Source organism: Scardinius erythrophthalmus (assembly GCF_964197995.2).
Source record: "Scardinius erythrophthalmus genome assembly, chromosome: 8".
NCBI classification, from domain to species: Eukaryota; Metazoa; Chordata; class Actinopteri; order Cypriniformes; family Leuciscidae; genus Scardinius; species Scardinius erythrophthalmus.
In genome coordinates, this window is record NC_138228.1 from 49,685,588 (window position 1) to 49,693,087 (window position 7,500).

Below are 7,500 nucleotides of genomic sequence, written 5' to 3' on the forward strand. Positions count from 1 at the left end.
GCCTTGTTTACTGAAATCATGTGACTTTGGCAGTTTGATATACGCTCAGAACTACTGATTCGAAACAAAAGATTCGTAAAGGTTTCGAAGCTTCGCCCGTCACTAGATTTCCCTTGACTATTTGCATTATATGGATAACAGTTGTGGATTAGCCCTAATAAAGCTGCGTTTGGACCTTCTATCCGTTTGTCGGAGCAGTTCGAAATAGTTTAAGGTCACCATGAATTTTTTGTTTTGTGGAATATTGCCATGTTTATTATAAATTATTTCTCGGTGCACATCATTATTGTGTTAATAATCTTGGATCAGAATAACAGCAGCATCTCTTCTCTTCTCTGATGACGAGGGCGGGGCAACCTGTCACTCACATGAGATCAGCCAGTAGCAAACCACAACCATCCAATCAACTCCCCACAGACACAATCAAGCCCCGCCCACATCTGTTCTTGTTCCAAAAGCATTTCACTCGATATACGACACTTTAGGGAAGAAGAGACCAGCACAACTTCACTTTCATGATGACTTTGCCTGGTTTAGAGGCTCGCTGGAACGGTGAACGGTGACTCGTCATCAGTGAGGTGTTATGTTAGATGTGAACACTTGAAAGAGGGTTATTGCAAGAATGCTAATTAAAATGCAAAAGCATGCATCAATATATAAAACCTGCAGAAATATAGAAAACTATTACAGTTTTTCTCAGTCGCTTTGGTGCATTTCTCACATCACTATTTACATTTGCACAACAGTTAGTTCAACCTCCACAACATTTAGTCATTTGTGCACATCATAGTAGCAGTTTCTCATTCCTTCCAACAAATTGCAAATGCTTTTGGACATGCATCAGTTGCTTTCATACAACTCTCTGCTATTTGATAACATTATCATTTGCTTAAGTCATGTCAGTCAAAATTAACTATACTTGTGAATGCTGAATAGTCATTCCATATAAAACTAATAGTCCTTATTTCATTGCTTGAGTCATTACATTCAAAAATGTTGAACTAGTTGTCAAAATCTGTCATAAAAAAAAAAAATCCCGAAAAAGTCTCCTAAATTGAACAATTTGCAATTGAGCAAGAGATGATATTCGCTGGGATGTAGATGAAATTATGTGACCAGACAGAGAGAAACGTCTGGGTGTGCATGAATGATTACAGTACTATGTATGTTGTATGTTCAGTTCCAATACAGTATATAGGCCTACTGCAATATTGTGTACAGTTGTGCACAGCTCTACCCAAAGGGAGTTTATGTTTGTTGTAAATAATGGTGTATTTTTTCTTTTGCACAATGCTGTGAAAAAATTAGAATTGCAAAGAGCATATGCAGTAAAAATGTGAAACATACATATTCAGTGTCTTGTACTCAGTTACCTCATAAATACAGTAATGTGTAACTTTACTGTATTTTTTTCAAATGGCTGTGCAAATAGTATTTAGTGCTGTATTGAGCATTTTCAGGTAGTGTCACCAAGATCTGACTTTTATCATTGGAAAACATTTATAGAGTAAACTGTCATAATGAAAACATGACTAAGCCATTTGACTATCTTGTTCATAAACGATGGTGTCAGGACTTTTCATTTTGATGACACTGACACATTCATTGACATAAATACTTGCTTTTGAGGAATGGGCTATCCATTTTGAGCAAGTGACACGGTTTTGCAGGTTATCAACTAGGTTTTGCAGTTTGTACTAATTGTTTTGAGAACTGCATTAACTGTTGTGCAAATGTAAATAGTGTTATGAGAAATGCACCAAAGCGACTGAGAAAAACTGTAACAAAAATTATTTGAAACTTACCATAGTTTTAGATCATTACAGTTTTTCTCAGTCGCTTTGGTGCATTTCTCACATCACTATTTACATTTGCACAACAGTTAGTTCAACCTCCACAACATTTAGTCACTTGTGCACATCATAGTAGCAGTTTCTCATTCCTTCCAACAAATTGCAAATGCTTTTGGACATGCATCAAATGCTTTCATACAACTCTCTGCTGTTTTATAACATTATCATTTGCTTATGTCATGTCAGTCAAAATTAACTATACTTGTAAATGATGAATAGTCATTCCATATAAAACTAATAGTCCTCATTTCATTGCTTGAGTCATTACATACAAAAATGTTGAACTAGTTGTCAAAATCTGTCATTTAAAAAATAAAACAACAACAAAAAATGCTGAAAAAGTCTCCTAAATTGAACAATTTGCAATTGAGCAAGAGATGATATTCGCTGGGATGTAGATTAAATTATGTGACCAGACAGAGAGGAACGTCTGGATGCGCATGAATGATTACAGTCCTATGTATGTTGTATGTTCAGTTCCAATACAGTATATAGGCCTACTGCAATATTGTATACAGTTGTGCACAGCTCTACCCATAGGGGGTTTATTTTTGTTGTAAATAATGGTGTATTTTTTCTTTTGCACAATGCTGTAAACAAATTAGAATTGCAAAGAGCATATGCAGTAAAAATGTGAAACATACATATTCAGTGTCTTGTACTCAGTTACCTCATAAATACAGTAATGTGTAACTTTACTGTATTTTTCAAATGGCTGTGCAAATAGTATTTAGTGCTGTATTGAGCATTTTCAGGTAGTCACTGTGTCACCAAGATCTGACTTTTATCATTGGAAAACATTTGAAGAGTAAACTGTCATAATGAAAACATGACAAAGCCATTTGACTATCTTGTTCATAAACGATGGTGTCAGGACTTTTCATTTTGATGACACTGACACATTCATTGACATAAATACTTGCTTTTGAGGAATGAGCTATCCATTTTGAGCAAGTGACACACTTTTGCAGGTTATCAACTAGGTTTTGCAGTTTGTACTAATTGTTTTGAGAACTGCATTAACTGTTGTGCAAATGTAAATAGTGTTATGAGAAATGCACCAAAGCGACTGAGAAAAACTGTAATTGAGCATTTTCAGGTAGTCACTGTGTCACCAAGATCTGACTTTTATCATTGGAAAACATTTACAGAGTAAACTGTCATAATGAAAACATGACTAAGCCATTTGACTATCTTGTTCATAAACCATGGTGTCAGGACTTTTCATCTTGATGACACTGACACTTTCATTGACATGAATACTTGCTTTTGAGGAATGAGCTATCCATTTTAAGCAAGTGACACACTTTTGCAGGTAATCAACTATGTGTTGCAGTTTGTACTAATTGTTTTGAGAACTACATTAACTGTTGTGCAAATGTAAATAGTGTTATGAGAAATGCACCAAAGCGACTGAGAAAAACTGTAACAGCAGTTTATAGCCAAATTACTTTAGACACAATGTCTGTCATCATCTACTTTTACACACAATGGCCTGAAAATGAACTATTTAAGGTGTAACAACCTAAACTCCATTTAGTGAAATTACAGTACATCCTGACTTATTTCTTCAAAGCCCTTTTCCCACGTCTATCAGTAAATATACAGCAGATCCTAACAGAAAACTGTTCCTTAGAGAAGCATTTCTACTGCACATTATCATTATATTAATAATGAATGTGAATGAATGACTATGATGTGATGAAAGATCATCATAAGGACTGCAGTGCATCTTTAATGACTCTCGAGTGGATACTTCAGTGCTATGCATACTTTAAGTTTGAATATGTTAAGTAAGTTCATATTTAAGTTAAGTCATGGTGTAAGGAAGACTGTTTCCGGCTTCAAGCCTCTTTTTATAGAGAACAACCATATAATCTCAACAGCCGTTAATGAGCAATATTCATTCATATCACATTAAGCTAAGCTTTGGTGTGCTTCCTGGACACCAACATTTTAACGATTTATAAAAGACGGATCACTGTCTGGCCAACTGAGATTCTGGTATGGAGATGAACATGAAGATCAGCGAGATCTACGATAGTTGTACTGCAAGCTGTCGGTGTTTCAGACATCAGCGTTAGGATGCAAACAGTGACGCGTGATGTCAGACAAGTGGAGAATTAGTAGTAATTAATCACAATTACTCCACTGTGACGTAAATAAAGCTTTACTGTGAGAAGCCAGAAGAAAATAGCAAGTGTAAGAAGTGTTCAGAAATGCAATTTTAGCCAAAGAGACACATGTTCTATCTATCTATCTATCTATCTATCTATCTATCTATCTATCTATCTATCTATCTATCTATCTATCTATCTATCTATCTATCTATCTATCTATCTATCTATCTATCTATCTATCTGCCTTTGTTCTTGTGAAATTTGTCTATATTTCCAGTATAGTGTTCACAGCAACATTTGAATTTTTAAGCAACCAAATTCTAAAGCAGCTCATTTGTCCAGTTCTGTGTCTTTGTTTTAGTTGCTCTAGAAACTCATGCTCTGATTTCTATAAATGGCACATATAGTAATTAGCATGAAGTTTTCTCTCACTCACCTCAGTAGTTGCTTCAGAAGGTGTTGTTCGTCCTCATGTGTGTGTTCTCTCCTGAGTCTAAAGAGCATGTGGAGTGTATTCCCTGTTCTCTGGTCAGGGTTAGGGAGGGACACCCATCAGGCATCCCAGGAATGCTGAATGTTATTCCTGACTGAGACTCTGTGTTTATGTTCTGTGTGGACTCTGTGTTTTCTCTCTCTCAGTCTTCTAACCCTTTCTGCAATAATAACACAACTTAGATATCAATGTCATTGCTAAAGTGACTTGAAATGAGGTTGTTGCGAGTGTTGAAGCTTGGTGTTCATATAGAGCAAATGAGTTAGTTTAGTGTGTGTAGAACATCTAGTGTGTCCCTAATGAGATGATGGATCTAATAATTTACATCAGTGATGAGGCCTTCTCAATCTGACAAACGATTGAAATAATCGCTTTGAAACATGATTCACTGAAACACTAGCGCCATCTGCTGGTCAAAGGCAACAAGGCTGGGATGTAGCTATACATTAAATGCAGACTTTCATGAAAAAAACTATTTTATAAAAGTATATTTATGCTTCTATATAATAGTATTATTTTTCTGAAATAGACAAATAAATGACCGATGATGAAAAATGGGCATAACAGGGGAGAAGAAACACCAACATTTCTTTCAAATACAATTTATTATGTAAGTTCTATTATATCCTTAATCTAATTTTGTTGAAGTGTAAAATAACCAGTGATGGAGAGTACAGACACATCTAGATTCACTCACTCGTCAGGTAAATATAAAACCTCCAATAACAGCTCAGGTCTATTTTAACTCTAACTGAAACTGGCTGATATTGTTCTGCTAAATCATGATGAAGTCATCATATCAGTTATCTATCACTGACATCTGTTCACTCAGTTCTTCAGTCTGACGTCACCGTGGCGATGATGACGTAACGGTGTTGAAATCACGTGATGCACATATGTCGACCACTGATATTTACTATAGACCTATATTATAAATCACTTATATATATATAGACATTTTTTATATATTATAGATCAGTGGTGTCAACACAATATTCTAGTAAACTTTTCACTGTTTATTAACAACATAACATTGTTATAAGCTTACTAAATTGGCGATTAGAGGAGCCTGAAATGATGTTTGCCTTGCAGTTTTTCTCCATTGGTTTGGCTCATTTCTTGAAACAGAAATTACATTCTCAAAACTCTAAGATCATTTGGCAAAACAGTCTTACAGTTCAGCACAACACTATAGCTCACTTGCAAAAGCTCATATCTCTCCCAAAACTGTTCACTCATGCTTCAAAACTAAATCTGTTTCCCATATAAAGAGTCAGTGCCACAAAAATGTCAAAGATCCTTCTCAATTGCTTTGGCTCATTTCTTGAAACAAACCGGATGTTCTCAACACTCTTGGTGCTTTTGCCAAAATAACGTGGATGGTACGGCACAACACCATGGTTCACCTGCAAAAGTTCATATCTCTCCCAAAACAGTTACATGAGTGTGTCAAAACTAAATTTCCTTCTCATTTAAACAGTCATTCAAACATCTACACATTTTGACTTGCAGTGCTTACACAATGCCAAAGGGACGAAGCATTTTGGGGTTAGGGTTAGGGTTAGGGTTAGGGTTAGGGATTCTAACCCTAACCCTAACCCTAACCCTAACCCCAAAATGCTTCGTCCCTTTGGCATTGTGTAAGCACTGCAAGTCAAAATGTGTAGATGTTTTGTCACTATGGCAGAGGACCATTGAAATATCCCTCATGTCCACCGTTCAGTCTTAGCCCAGTCCTTCATTGACAGTGGTTACTGTACTGTCTTTTGTCTAACATAATCCAACTGTGTATAAAACTGAAAAAAAAAAGAAAAAGAGTAGCCTCCAAGGTTTGACATCACACATTGCACTCATACTGCCAAGGAAATTATAACCATTATCATTCACACACATAAAGTAACTTCCATACATCAGAGTAAAAAGATAATGTATACAGCATAATATACTGTAATATAAACACACAAACAATAAACAATGAAAATTACATGCAGCCTACAGTGCTGTAAATAAAGCTGGAGTTTCACAACTACAGTGACAGTTCTTCACCGGTCGCCGTCCTCATCCTCCTCGTCCACACGCTGCTGTCTGTCTGGCCACAGATTCTCGTCCACATCACAGCGTATATTCTCCCTTGCGATGATCAACCCCATGAGATGAAACATCTCGTTTTCATGGGGGTCCTCAGGATCATGTCCAAACAACATAGAACAGCAGAACAACAGAGTAGATACAATCAAATAAAACCAAAAAAATCATAATAATAATCATAATAAAAAATCAGACTATTGTGCATGTGATGACTTATTCAATGAAATGACGCTAACACGTTTTGGAGCGAACAACCATTAGACTGAGAATCAACAATCAGTTTAGATCAACAAGATCTATTCTCTTGGATATTGTGCTAAATGTAGGCTACCTGTGCTTAATCATTTGCAAAGATGTACTGAGACATTGAGACATGTACTTAGACATTTGCAATTTGATGAAATGAATGAGAAATTCAATTCTGTTGTGAACAATTGCCAAGTGGTTTGGAGGTTTGTCCATGTTGTTTTGAGAATGTCGTTTCTGTTTCAAGAAATGAGCCAAACCAATGGAGAAAAACTGTAATAACCGCTGTTTCAGAGAGGGACTCAAACTCTTCTTTAGCCAAACTCATCTCAGCAAGAGTGTCGATGTCTCCCTCTGGTGGCCACTCCGGGAGCACTCTTATCATCATCATCATCATCATCATCATCATCATCATCTTCTTCATCATCATCTTCATCATCATCATCATCTTCTTCTTCATCATCATCATCATCATCTTCTTCTTCATCATCATCTTCATCATCATCATCATCTTCTTCTTCATCATCATCATCATCATCTTCTTCTTCATCATCATCATCTTCTTCTTCATCATCATCATCTTCTTCTTCATCATCATCATCATCATCATCATCTTCTTCTTCTTCATCATCATCATCATCATCATCATCATCATCTTCATTTTCTTCTTCATCATCATCATCATCATCATCATCTTCTT

General features: G+C 36.0%; 1 protein-coding gene across 2 annotated transcripts in view; it reads right to left on the minus strand.

Moving 5' to 3' along the window:
- The window catches only part of tspan4a (tetraspanin 4a), a 72,819-nt gene extending 68,319 nt beyond the window's left edge, over positions 1–4,500 (minus strand). Inside the window, exon 1 of one of the 2 annotated variants that reach the window (XM_081373090.1) lies at positions 4,410–4,500. The gene's annotated coding sequence lies outside the window, so the exon portion shown is untranslated. The remainder of the gene's footprint in view (positions 1–4,409) is intronic. The other variant, XM_081373089.1, reaches the window with a different exon arrangement.
- Between the last annotated feature and the right edge of the window lie 3,000 nt (positions 4,501–7,500).